At 44.6% G+C, this 14562-nt stretch overlaps 1 protein-coding gene across 2 annotated transcripts in view; it reads left to right on the forward strand.

The window, feature by feature from the left end:
* The first annotated feature begins 4151 nt into the window (after positions 1-4151).
* Atg7 (autophagy related 7) overlaps positions 4152-14562 on the forward strand; it is a 207535-nt gene continuing 197124 nt past the window's right edge. For both annotated transcript variants that reach the window (XM_063286089.1, XM_008763239.4), the window contains exon 1: positions 4152-5575. The gene's annotated coding sequence lies outside the window, so the exon portion shown is untranslated. The remainder of the gene's footprint in view (positions 5576-14562) is intronic.

Raw genomic sequence — 14562 nt, forward strand, 5'->3', positions numbered from 1 at the left:
GTCTGACTATTCAACTCCACATTACCTTCGAGGATGTAGTAGATCTTAGTGGGCCCCAATATACTGCCACCCCCCTGCCTGTGTAGGTCCAGGGTCAAATTACATATGTATTTTCTTCTCAGGCTCAAGTGCTGAGTCCAGGTATCTGATATCACACTGGAATGCTCTGTGCTCTATCCGTTGGCACACCAACAACATCCCCTGCTTTGTAAAGTTCATTGTGAACATGGACGTCCAGTTGTAGAAAGGGTACATTTTGCATACTCCTTGCATTGTAAAAGTCATAGGCTATTCTGTGATCATTCTCCTGTTTTTGTTTTTGTTTCGTCTCTTTTTGTGGTGCATGTCTTTTGTTCTACCACTGGGAATGCAGACTGTTGGATCTTCTTGTTTCAGGGAAATCTGTTAAATAGTTTAACGTCTCAGCAACCATTGCCTTTCAGGGGGACATTGTCTCAATAAAATGCCATTGAATTCAAATTAAAGTACACAATGTCTTCCCAAGTCTACACCTGACATTCCATAGCTTTTTTTTTTTGAGTCCTTTACAATGAAGTCAGTCATCTTGGGGTCCTCTGGAATCATTTGTAGAAGGTCAGTGCCTTCCTGAGATGTGTCAGCTCATTTCTAAAGCTACTTACGTTACACACTTTACTGCTTTCTTCTTGGTACCTTCTTTCCCCAAGTAGGTATGCACATGCCCAATCCAAAAAGTTCACTTTAATCACAAAGGACCACCCTCCAGCTTATCCTTCAATCTTGAGCCTAGGATCTAGGGCTTCCGGATTCCTATGCAGAATCTCAGTATAAGGCTAGCTAGTTCTATACAGTTTTTTTTTTTTCGGAGCTGGGGCACCGAACCCAGGGCCTTGCGCTTGCTAGGCAAGTGCTCTACCACTGAGCCAAATCCCCAATCCCTGTTCTATATAGTTTTAGGGCAGTGTAGCATTCCAAGATCCCATCCTAAAAAAATGATCACAGTGTCACTTCAACTTAGCCTCCTCCGTGCATACCACTGAAAATACTGAGACGAGCATGCGGGGCTAGATACACTTTCATTTGTCCCAAGCTTAGGTTCTGCCATCAAAAGAGCCACCAGAGAATAGGCTGGCCAGGAGAAGAAACAGTCTAGCATAGGATGGTCCATCCCCCTTGCATTATACTAGCTCCCTTTTGCCTTTTCCCTCTGGTCTTGTGTGTTACTTCTTAAGCAGAGGGAGCTGATCAGAAACAGCAACACACACCTGTCATCTTGCTCTCTGTGATGCATGAAGCAGGATGATTACATGGTCGCAGACTTGTTGATCAACTGTGATTTGAAGCCAACTGCCATCCTGAAGACATCTGCCTACCTGTAGTTCAGGTAATCTCCAATTCCAGTAGTTAACCCCTGTTCCTTAGCCTCATGCCACCTCCCTAACACCAGGATTTTTTTCTTATTTGTCAGAGTCTAAGACTATTTACTGTCAATATGACTCCAAAGTAACTTTTCTTCAGGAACCACTTTTCATTTGTTTACTCCTGTCCCGCCCACCCCATATGAGCTATAAGACACACACACACAAAAGTCATCTCATTATATATCCACTAGAAACAGGAAACCCTGGTTGTAGAAAATCAATAAATAGTTCATCTTATTATGATGAGTCCCTAGAGGCACCCCAAAGGCACTGTGTGCCAGGAAAGGTGTCCATGGCAGCCATCTCAGCAGTGGCAATGTAGTATTGGGATGCTTGCTTTGCGCTCTGATCATCCTGGACTACAGAACTAAAACATGTCAAGTACACTCCGGTTCAGCTAGAACATTTCATCATGTTCATTATCCTGTCAAAAATGTTTTCTCGGGTTGGGGATTTAGCTCAGTGGTAGAGCGCTTGCCTAGCGAGTGCAAGGCCCTGGGTTCAGTCCCCAGCTCCAAAAAAAAAAAAAAAAAAAAAAAGGTTTTCTCATGCTTTGCCGGTAATAAGTTTTTGTTAGTTTGTTTTGTGTTTTGTTTTGTTTTGTTTGAGACAGTGTTTCTTTTTGTAGCTCTGCCTGTCCCAGGACTCAAGACTCATAAATTTACCTACCTCTGCCTCCCAATACTGGGATTAAAGACATATGCCACACCAGACTAGTAATAAGTTCTTTCTTTAAATTTGTTTATTTTTATTGGATATTTTATGTATTTAGATTTCGAATGTTATCCCCTTTTCCCCCCTCTCCTATACCCCTCCCCCTGCTTCTATAAAGATGCACCCACTCCCACCTCAATGCCCTGGCATTCCCCTACACTGGGGAAACCAGCCTTCACAGGACCAAGGGCTTCTCCTCCTATTGATGCCAGACAATGCCATTCTCTGCTACATATGTGGCTAGAGCCATGAGTACCTCCATGTGTACTCTTTGGTTGGTGGTTTAGTCCCTGGGAGCTCAGGGGGTGGGGGAGTGTGTTGGCTGGTTGATTTTATTGTTCTTCCTATGGGATGGCAAACCCCTTCAGCTCCTTCAGTCCTTTCTCCCCTCCATTGGGGTCCCAGTGCTCATTCCAATGGTCATCTGTATCAGTAAGACTCTGACAGAGCCCCTCAGGAGACATCCATATCAGGTTCCTGTCAGCAAGCACTTCTTGGCATCAGTAATAGTGACTGGGTTTGGTGGCTGCATATGGGTTGGATCCCCAGGTGGGGCAGTCTCTGGATAACCTTTCCTTCAGTCCCTGCTTCACTCTTTTCCTCTGTATTTTGTTCCCCCTTCTAAGAAGGTCTGAAGCATCCACATTTTGGTCTTCCTTCTTATTGAGCTTCATGTAGTCTGTGGATTGTATCTTGAGTATTCTGAGCTTTTGGGCTAATATCAACTTATCAGTAATTGCATATCATATGTGTTCTTTTAATTGAGTTACCTTACTCAGGGTGATATTTTCTAGTTACCAAGAATTTCATGAAGCCATTGTTTTAAATAGCTGAGTAATATTCCATTGTGTAGATGTACCACATTTGCTGTATCCATTCCTCTGTTGAAGAACATCTGTGTTCTTTCCAGCTTCTGGCTATTATACATAAGGCTGCTATGGACGTAGTCACATGTGTCCTTGTTTTAGGTTGGAGCATCTTTTGGGTATTGCTGGGGACAACATATGATGACAGGGACTGTCAGCAGTAGGCTGGGATGGAGACAGCTCAGAAGCCCGCGGCAGCTCCTTATAAAGTAGGGTGGCATCTGGGACTCTGAGAAGCAGGACACACACCCCTCCAGGGCACCTGCCATCTGAAATAAGAGGCTGCCTGCAGAAGGCCGGGATGGAGACATCTCAGTAGCCCGCAGCAGCTCTTTGTAAAAACTGGTTGTTCCCATTTCTCCTAACCTTAGCCCTGGACAACGGCTGCATAGATTTCATTTGTGCGTGACTGCCTTTCAGTTGGCCTTGGTGTGCATAATTATTCTATTATATCTGACTTTCCTACTTCTTTCTCCTTCTGCTCTGGTGAATTCTGTGAAACTAGATGTTCCTTGATGTTATGATTCTTAAACAATTGGAAATTGAGGCACAGGGGCACAGCACAGCCCTAATGACCCAGGTGCATGCTGTGTGTTCTCATCTTGGAAACAATGTAATAACTGCACAATAGTAGCTCCAGATTAATGCTTGACTTGCAAAGGAACTTTAAAGAAATTATTAGAAAATGAATTAGAGTCAACATTGGGACCCTAAGAAAAGAAAAAGTTATTGAAATTGGGAATTAAGTTTTATAAAACACCTGAGAGTGGTTCCTGGATAAGGAAGTATAGAATATATAAAATTATATACTAGTAAACTAAGTCAAAATACTGGGACTCTTATGAGAGTCATTGTGTGCAAGGAAAGAAAGCTAGCAGAACCACTGAATTAAGGGTTAACTTAATTCTTTCTGCCTGACAGCTTTGCCCATGTCATTTATCATTAGAGCTTCACAGGAAAATGCAAATAGCTGACCTCGGAGCTTTAGCTTTGAAGTATAATAAGTTAAAAGTTAAAGTTTAAATAATGATAAGTTTACAATTATTACTATTTTGGCCGCAGACCTGGGAATAGAGGAAGCTTGAAACTTTGGGGAACAATTGTATTTCTTAGTTCTTTGTGGGATGTGGTTATTCTTTTTGATTTGGCGATGATTATACAATGTCTTTTTTTCTACCTACTTTTGAATTATCAATAAAAGACTGTGGCAAGAGAAAGGCTGGAGAACATGTGAAGAGAGAATGAGACAGAACATGTGAAGAGTGAATGAGAGAGAGCATATGAAGAGAGCATGAAAGAGAGAATGTGAAGAGTGAATGAGAGAGCACATGAGGGAGCGAATGAGAGAGCAAGTCTGAGAACAAATATGAGAGCGAGTGAGAGAGCATGAAAGGAGAATGTAAGGACTGAGTGAAGAGAGAATGTGAGGTGTGTATGAAGAGTGTGTGTGTGAGATATGTGTGAGGTGTGTATGAAGAGTGTGTGTGTGAGATATGTGTGAGGTGTGTATGAAGAGTGTGTGTGAGAATGAAAGGGTAATGAACAGAAATATGCATGAGTGTGGAAGTTTGAGAAAAGAAAACTGCAATAAAAAAAAAAAGCAGAGTGCGCAAGAGAATGCAGTGTGTGCAGCCTTAAGCTGAGAGAGAGAGAGAGAGAGAGAGAGAGAGAGAGAGAGAGAGAGAGAGAGAGAGAGATATTAAGCCTTGAAATTGCCTGTCGGTTTGTACCCAAAGAGTAGTCTGTGTATATTTATTATGTGCCTTCCAGATATCCCTGCTTCCAGTTGAGAACTCCGATCCTGTGTCGAGGCTGGACCCCGGCAGGGTTTATACCCAGTGTGGTAAGGTAATAGTTGGGTCCTCAGGTAGTACTGTGTCCAATTTCCGTAATAGGTTCTTTTTTTTTTTTTTTTTTTTTTTGAAGCTGGGGACCGAACCCAGGGCCTTGCGCTTCCCAGGCAAGCGCTCTACCACTGAGCTAAATCCCCAACCCCCGTAATAGGTTCTTAAGAACTGGTTTCACAGTCACTAAAGTTTCTGGCCGCAGTAGGTTGGTGGTTATTTTCTATTCTATTCGGTTTTCCAGAGTCATAGGCTTTCCATATGCAAATAAGCTCCTTTTGTGAGGAAAGGTTGGGAAAGTTTTTAATCCTAACCCTAGGGGCAAGCAAACGTAAGCAATCTCTGTTAATTCCAGACTAGACAGATGTATGTATACAGGTCCAGAATAGCTATGGCTGGCTATGTAGTTTAATCTTTCAAAAAATTAAATTAAAATGCAAAGAATAAAAGCAAACCTTGTTTCAACACCTGCACTCTAGAAGTACCCTGGGAATTTGATAATAATGACAGTAATTCCGTAGTACTCTAGAGTCACTCGCAGGAAAATATAATATTCCTTAAAAGCCCAAGAAGGCTTACAGATTAGCCTTCAAACATTAAGCCCCATTAGCGAGGCGGTAGGGACCCTTTTTATTGTTGTTGTTGTAACGTGCGCATGCGCGCCGCGCTTCCGCGTTTGTGTGAGCTGAGTTATTACGTCATTGGGCCGCGCGGCGCGTCTGGGGCTGTGGTTGCCGGAAGTTGAGCGGCGGTAAGTAAGTCGTGGTTGCGGAGCAGGCGCCGGCTCTGGCGGGGTTTACTTTGGAAAGCTAAGGCTAGTTTTGGGCAGGTCTGGAATATTCTTCATCTGTCCATACTCGGTGTCCTCGTGCCTCCGCAGAGGGTATTCTAGTCTCTGTGTCTGGAGGCGCCTCTGGTCGTTCATTGTGAAGTGCTGCCTTGTTGCAATGTATGGACGGGCCACAAGTGAGCTTGTTCCCTCTGGTCTGTGAAGGACTCTGATCTTGTGACTTATGAAGAGGACATACTTTTTCCTTTAAATCTTTTCTAATAGAGGTTCTGCACCCCCTTAAAGGACCCAAAGATTACAAATTAGTACTTTACAGGAAATCAAACTGGTGAGGTAAATGTACTTGTCAGAAAGTTTCTGAGCCAGGCTTGGTCGCGGAGGAGGTGATCCCAACCGCAGGAAGACTGAGCCAAGAGAATTGCTATTTAGAACCAGCCCGGGCAATCTGACACAAACCCTTTTGCAAACTGGAAAAGGGACATGGGGTGTAGTTAAGTCTCAGAGCATTTCCTCAGCATTCAGTGTCCTGGGTTCAATTACCTGCACACGCCACATTGAATTTGAGGTGAGACCGAATTCAACCTGCTCCTGCGTATGCAATCTTATTTAATTCTTTAAAAATATTTGTAACTATGAGAGCATGTATGTGTGTTTAGTCGAATGAGTGTAGGAACCCATAGAAGCCTCCTGAGACAAAACATGTCAGATCATGGCAGAAGGAGGGCTACAGGCAGTTGTGGAAACCTGACCCAGGTCCTTGTAAGCACTAAGTCGAGTCAACTTTCCAGTATAAATTAACTTTTTATTTTTTTAAAGACTGAATGCCATGTAGCCCATGCTGCCTTTGAACCTGCATTTTTATACTTCTACTTCCCCCTTCTTTGGTTCTGGAATTACAGATGTGTCCCACTATGCCTGATAGCTTTTGAGATTTTTTGTTTCCTGTTTGTTTGTTTTTGTTTTTGTTTTTCCTGGTGCTGGAAGACAAGCTAGCATGCCGGGCAATAATCATCAACTCAGAGCTTCACTCCCATCCCAGGCACCCTGTTTTTAAATCCTGGTCACAAACGTGATTTCCCTTTCAAACATGATAATTTGGTGGCTTTTGATGTTGGTTCGATTTTGGCTTTTTTATTATTTTTTTAAAAAACCCATGTAACTGGTAAACAGACCTGTCTGGCTGTAGACTTGAGAGCTCTGTCGCTGCCTCAGGTTTTTCCTTTCCCATAGACTGTTTACTTTTTTTTTTTTTTTTTTTTTTTTTTTTTTTGGTCTTCAGACACCTCAGCCACTGTGGCCTTGGTTTGTGAAAGCTCATGACTTCCTGTTGCTTCCAGCTTGCCTCCACCCAGTTCTTACCCAAAAAGTCATGTGAGGAGCTAAGGACTGTGGCTTATAGTCACAGCTCATTGCCTTATTGGAGTCACACTTGTTTTTAGGTTGCCTTCCTCTCCCTTCCGTAGCTAAATGCGTTTAGTTCTTTACCCATAGCAGCTCTACTGTGATACAAGACTTTTATATTATTAAATCGCAACATACAGAACAGTGTCTGGTCTATATGCCTAACAAATATGCATAGATAGACGAAATAAAAGGCATATGTGAATGCTGATTATATACCAGGCTTTATTTGTAAGTCCTAAAGATGAAATAGGATCCCCCAAAGTGTCAATAAATTGTACACTTTAAATGAGGTGGTAGTGGTTGTCTTAATCTCAGCACCTGGAGGCTGAGGTAGAGAAGGCTTAAGAGTTCAAGGTGCTAGGTGTGGTGGTGCACATCTCTAGTCCCAGCACTCTGGTGGATCTCTGAGTTTAAGGTCAGCCTGGTCTACGGAATTACAGAGACAGCCAGTGCTATTCAGAGAGACCTTGTCTTGAAAGAGAAAAGAGTTTAAGGTTTTGGTAGGGGTAGCAGTGCAATCCTTTAATCCCAGTACCAGAAGCAGGCAGAGAGATACCTTATGAGCTTGAGACCATCCTGGTCTTCATAGTGGAGCTTTGTCCACTATGTGACAAACAAAAACTTAAAAGTCGAGGCCTGGGACAATGTTTCAGTGGCTAACCCATGCCATGTAAACACAATCCTCATAAATACCAGGTAGGCTTGGTGGCCTCTCTGCAATTTCAGCCTTGGAAGGTGGAGGCTGGCCGTGCAGAGCAAGCTGGCTAGCTAGACTACTGATAGAGAATATTGATGAGTTCTGGATCTGACTGAGAGACTGCTTCAATGAAGCAAGGTGGAATGTGATGGAGGATGATTCCCAACTTCGACCTGGGCCTCCCCATGGATGTGCACATATGTGCATCCCCATGTACGTGTACCCTCACATAATGCAAACGTGCATATACGTATATGGACAACACACACATGGAAATGGACAAGGAACAAAGCCATCTTCAGCTGCATGCCTTGGTCAAGGCCAGCCCAGTCTTCAAAAATGACTGAATTAGTAACAAAATACTTCTAAGGAGTGAGAGGTGCTATTTGGATTTGAGGGTGCTATTTGAGGACTTGGTGAGCAAGAATGAACTCTGAGAAAATGGTATTTGAGCCCCAATACCATGAATTCACCCAAACAATGAAAACTGTCTTCACCCCAGCCTTGTCCCTCAATTTTCTCACACTTCTTACAGTTGTGTCTTGCATAGAGCTCTGCCTTCATTTGCCTGGAATGTCTATCTTCCAGTTTTTGTGGCCAACTCATGTGTGGCTTCATGTGACATGGTTTTTGAAACCCTTTAAAGAGTTAAGGATAGGGTTTTATTATAGAATCACAGGATCAAGGTTCATTTTCTGAAGGTCAGTATCATAGCACATACCTTTAGTCCCAATATTCTGGAAGCAAAAGTAAGCAGATCTCTGAGTTCAAGGCCAGTTTGATCTACAGAGAGTTACAGGATAGCTTGAGTCACACAGAGAAATGCTTTTGGGGGGCAGGGAGTTAGGGGGAATCCTTTTCTGTTCTTAGCCAGTATCTCATTAAAGAAATAAGCATGGATCTGCTTAGTGCCTTATATGGCCCAGAATCTGGGAATACAAAAATGAGGGATGCACGTATCCTTGCCCTCCAGGAGCTGACTTGTGACAATCTGGCAAGAAACTTGCAAAGGATTGAGGGAGGAGGACTTTGGATGCAGGCAAGTCAGGCTGGGGATACACAGCTGGCACTTTATCCTGGGCCTAGCACATATGTCCAGTGTGTGGCCTTGGCTCAGACAGCTATGAATGCAGTCCAACACAAAATTGCAAATTTATTTAAAACATTAGATTTCACAGTTAGCATAAACTTTATATGTGACAGTATACTGTTCTAGTGTCAAAAGGCTGGACCCACCTGTAGCAATGCCCAGAGTACTCCAAATGAAGAGGGTTTGCAGGTGATAAGAACCAGAGCCTCGGTGACACTGCATGGCCTGAAGGAAGCAGAGCCATGGGAGAGTTGCAGGCTGAAAGGTGTCTGGGAAGTAGGAGCCACATTATGTATGGCCCTGTGGGCAGTGCCATTTTAAGCACAGAGGTTGCATGCCACACTCCTAGAAGTTACTTCCTGGGTTTCAGGGTCTTCTGTAGAATATGGAGGAGAGGACTGGTGTGTGCTGTGCCACTTGCCCATCATGCACGAAGCCCTGAGTTCCATCTTTATAGCAAATTCGGATAAATTAAAAGAATGCACTGTGTCAGCAAGAAGGCTCAGTGGTGAGAGGTGCTTTCTGCCAAGTCTAATGACCTGAGTCTGACCCACAGGATCCACACAGTGGAAGGAGACAACATGTCCTCTGATTCCCACGTGTGTACTGTGGCATGCTTACTTCTTCCTACAATTAAAATGACAAAAATACAGAATTTATAGAACAATTGTTTTTTTTTTTTTTAATGTTGGCATTTCCCAGTTGGGCTTGTTGGTGTTTGCCTCTCCTTGGAAGGCTAAGGCATGAGGATTACACATTCCAGACCAACGGGGGCCCCATAAGACCTTGTCTCAGAAAACAAAAGTTAAGGTAGAACACTATTTTTTTCTAGTTTCTGTCATAGTTCTTTCTTCTGCATTATATGTGTACATGCGTGCATGCGTGCAACAGCCACTCTAAGTGAACCGCATTCATTAAGATGCATAGTTTGAGAATGGCCAACTGCTTGACCGCAAGCTGAATGCTGCTTTAACCTAGCAGTGTGATGGTTTCAGTTGTGAATTAATTAAAATAAAGCAAATATATAAATAAAGCAAATAAATAAAAAGGCAAATTATTAGATGTGTTTTAAGATTAGGGTCAAGGATGCTATATCACTGGGCTTTGTCCCCAGTATGACAAAACGGTGCGAGGGGAAGATGAGGTAAACATTGCTCACTTAGCCCTGCCTGTATGTACTGCTGCTGGGAAGTTTGGAGACTTTTACAATGTCCTGTGGGGTGGGGTGCAGCATAGTGCTCAGGGGAAAACTTGCAGGAATCACGTCTGTCCTTCCACCACATGACTCCTGGGGAGAATCAAGCAAAGGTGGTCAGCTTGTGAACAAACACCATTACCTGCTGGATCGTGGACTTTTATTTTGCAAGTGTTGGAGTGGGAAGCGGGGCACTGAAGAATTGTAAACAAGGAGTGCCTGTGCTGTCATCTCTAAGTCACTACACAGCGCAGGTCAACCTGAGGACTTGTCAGGATTCTGTGGCAGTGATCCAGGTGACAGGACAACAGCTAATCAGAATCACTGGCTACAGAGAAGGCAGTAGATTTTTGAGAAGGGAGGTAGGCTTTGTGGATTGACTCAGGAGAGGGAGAAGACAAGACTCGTGTTGTGGGCTGAGTTCTTTGCTTAAAGTTTCTGATTCTACCTGCCTCCTCTGAGGTTAGACTTGGAATCAGTTGGCTTCAGTTTTTCACCCTTCCCCAGGGAAGTGAAGTCTATTAAACCTTCCTCTTCCTCCTCCTGATTTCCCCTCCCTCTCCCAGAGTCTGAAGGCTCACTGTGTAGTCCTGGGTGAGATGAGACAATATGAATTTCCATGTACACAGCAGACTAGACAAGTTCTGTTTACTGTTTACTGGGTCCAACCCCAGAATTCCAGGTGTCCCTGCCTTCTTTACTTAGGCCCCACCCTTTGAACTGGTGTCTGCTCGTTAGGTTGGAGCATGTGTGGAAAGATGTCTCTTTCCTCAGGGGATCCAGCCATGTGGGAAAGGGGTGCACATCCTTGGCATTTCCTAAAGCCCCGCCAATGACTTAAGAGATACGTTATGCTCTTCCTCCAATCACACTCGGTGTCTCCAGCAAACTCTGAATGCTACCTACATGACTATGGGTTGCTCTTGTCCATTTCCCATGACTTCCCCCAGTCCTCAGCTGCCCTCCCTGCCTCTTACCTCACCTCGTTACACCCATCAGCCAAGGCTCTTCCTTCTCTGTTGCTCCTCACAGTCTTTTTAAGCCTTGTCCATCACTTGCACTTTATTCTAATCTGGGGAAAGACTGTGTTGGCAGGGGCTTGGTGGCTAATTCCCATTTGTGAGTCCACACTGGGAGACAGGCAGGAGGATTATGACGGTTGGGGGCCAGGCTACGTAGTGAGTCTTTGCTTGAAAGGGAGGATGGACAGGAGGAAGGGGGACTCATGAAAGGCAGGAAGAACTCATGCACTATGAGGCTGAGTCTTAGGGTTTCATTGCTGTAAAGAGACACCATGGCTGAGCAAGGTGACTCTTATAAAGGAAAACATTTAGTTGGGGCTGGCTTACAGTTCCAGAGGCTTAGTCCGTTGTTGTGGTGATGGGAAGCATGGCAGCAGGCAAGAAGACAGGGTGTTGGAGAAGCAGCTGAGAGTGCTACACTTCCATCCACAGGCCGCAGGAGGAGACAGTGAGTCTGTAGGACTGGCTTGAGCTGCTGAGACCTCAAAGCCCATCCCTAGTGATGCATTTCATCCAACAAAGCTTTGCTTCCTAATAGCGCCACTCCCTATGAGCCTATAGGTGCTGTTTTGATTCAGACCACCACAGATCCAGTCTTCTTTCTTTGAGACCTGGCTGCGTTGTCTGTTCATTTTATTTGGTCTTTTACTAACCAGTCCCACCTCAATAGCCTCAGTTTCTCTTTTCTGGTATAAAATGAAGCACAGTCTCTATTTACTGTTGCTTACCTTTCCACTCAGTGTTGGTGAGTGCAGTGTGGAACACTCTGCTTCCTCCCACCCTCATTGGTTGCCATGCTTTCTGTACTCAGCACCCACCACACTGCACCCCCAAGCAGCTGACAGCACCCCGCCAGAGCTCCCCAGCTTTTCTGCTTCATCTTCGAACTTCTTGACATAGCTGGTGTTTGTGCATTGCTGGTGTTGTCCTGTGCTTCCCAGCCTGACATTTCCCCCTTGATTACGTCCATGGGCGCTCTCCCTTCTGCTCTGAGTACTAGTTTTCTCCAAGGCTGTACCCACAATTCTTTGACCTTCTCACATACAACTTTATGCTAACAGACATGTGACCCCTTCTGTGTGTCTTGGTACCCCAAGAGTGCACTCGGGGTCTCTGAGTCCAGATGGAAGCTTGTTCCTGTTTCTGTAAATCTGCTGTTCTTGCTGCATTCTTTAATTTGCCATCGTCTTCTTCCTCAGTCCTGGAGGCAGAATCTTTCTTCTTGGGTGTTCCCTCCCTTGCAGGACCTCCACCCTGAGTTATTCCTGACACCATTGTACCTGCTGGCCTCCTCACTGCCTTCCCTCCTTTCCTTGTCTACATTCCCGCCCTGCCTCCTGCTGCTTGGCCCACCTTAGCAGCCCACCCTTGCTACTGTACAATCCCTTTCTGGAGTACAGAGCTCTGCTGGAATGGAAGGCCTCCTCTCAGGCCCTTCCAGGTATAGCTTTGCCTGCTCTGGTGTCCAGCAGGTTTTAGCTGCTCTGTCCTCATACCTCTCTGTTCTGCCTAGGCTCATTCCTGTTTGCCTGAACATACCCTGCTGGCTGTTCATTCCTAGGCCTTGTCATCAGCAAGTCCTTGGTAGAACCGTGTGAGTGGTTGGGGACTCGGGCAGATGCTGGGAAAGCAGTGGTGGGAACATGGAAACCAGCATGGCTCTGTTTGAACTTTGCTTCCAGGAAAGACAGATATTCATAATGTATAAGATGATGGGCATGGTGGTATGCTGGCCCTTCCCTGGAATTCCAGCGTTCACAAGGCCAAGGTGGGAGGAATTTGAAGCCTGCCTGAGCTATATAGTGAGACTGTCTCAAAAAAAATTCATAAATTACTGACTGTATGGTGAAGATGAGGTGCAGTGCTTTTGGAACATGCAGTGTCTGTAGAAAGGGTGGCAGGGCTAAGATGAAGACAGGGAAGGGAAATAACTGGGTCAGTGTGTAGAACAAGAATGTCCCAAGCTGTGCAAAAGCCATTGGGGCATTCTGGAATTGGTGTGGAAGCAAACCAGCTTCTTTTCTGTTTTTTAATTTTGAAATAGTGTCTTATTCTAGTGTAAGCTGGCCTCAAACTCATAATCCTCTTTTCTTTTTTTTTTTTTTTTTTTTTTGGTTCTTTTTTTTCATAATCCTCTTTCTTTACTGCCCTTAGGGCTGGGATTGCAGTTTTGTGCTGCAGTCCCCAATTCACACTTCTCCCTTTGGCCTACCATAGTGTGTGAATGTGTGTGTTTGTGTGTCTGTGTATGAGTATACACATGTATGCAACTGCACACATGAGGCTGGAGGCAGACAGCTGGTGTCTTGCCAATCTTTACCTTATTCCTTCATATCAGGACCTTTCACTGATCTTGGAGCTAGGATGGGAGCCAGCAAACTCCCAAGTCACAGCATTCGAGTTACAGGCAGGCATGGCTGTTGCTTGCTTTTTACACAGGAGGTGGGGATTCAAACTCAGATCTTCATGGTTGCTTATTAAGTGCTGTTACCCACTGAGGCATTCACTCAGTCCCAATGTAGCTTCCTGATGACTTACACACCACCTGCCCCATTCTCAGGATTTAAAAGTGTGTGGACTGTTTTATTTTGCTCTGTTTTACTTTGTAACAGTAATCATAGGCTATCTCTTTTCCTTTTCTTTTAATTGAGAGGGAACCAGCCAAGTTCAACATTTTATAGGGTGAGGGTCAAAAGAAAAATGTTACTCCACACAGCTTGCCCTAGGCCCCTGTTGAGAGTCCTCTTCTGGTTTGTAAGAGCTCGGCTGAAGGGTATCCATGGGAAACAATCTGGCCTAGTTGTTGCATGTAGACATCCCTCCTCTTTCCTCCCAGCACACCTGTGCAGACCTTTGCCACACTCTACACACTGTGCTTGGTTCCCTTCCAAGTTGTGCTGCTGTAGAAGGGCCTATTGCTCTCTTCTACCAAACCCTGAAATATAGCATGCAGGGTGGGTGGGGGCAAGAGAGCAGGTGTTTGCTGCAAGATAGGAAACCAGTACATCTATAACACGTTTTGATAGTTTTAGCTCATCGTTCCCATATTGGTACTGAACCCAGGGCCTTGTGCTTGCAAAGCAAGAGCTTCACAGTCACATTAAGTCCCCTTTGCTATCTGTTTTAATGTCTCTTATACAGCAACTATATGCATTTTCTGATTGAATCCTCACAGTACATCTGTAGTCAGCACATCTCGTGTACACGTGCAGAAAAGTCCCAGAAGTTGAAAGACAGGTGGGAAGGGGATGAAGTAGGACTGAACTCCAGTCCTCAGCCTGCGAAACTGTGTCCTCCCTCCCATCCGTCCTACAGTGTACCAAACTGGACTGTGGTTTTGCCTGTAGGCTTCAGGTCTGTTTTTCTTTGCTTGTTTTTATTTTTTTAGACCAAGATCGTTTGGTTTTACCCTAGGTCCCTGGGCTATCTAGTCTCTGGTTCTTGGTCACTCACACAGTGTCAGGTATGGGTTCCATCTGGTAGACTGGGCCCTAAGTCAAATCATTTATTGGTAGGTTACTTTCACAAGCTTTGTGCTAC

This window comes from Rattus norvegicus, chromosome 4, assembly GCF_036323735.1.
Source record: "Rattus norvegicus strain BN/NHsdMcwi chromosome 4, GRCr8, whole genome shotgun sequence".
NCBI lineage: Eukaryota > Metazoa > Chordata > Mammalia > Rodentia > Muridae > Rattus > Rattus norvegicus.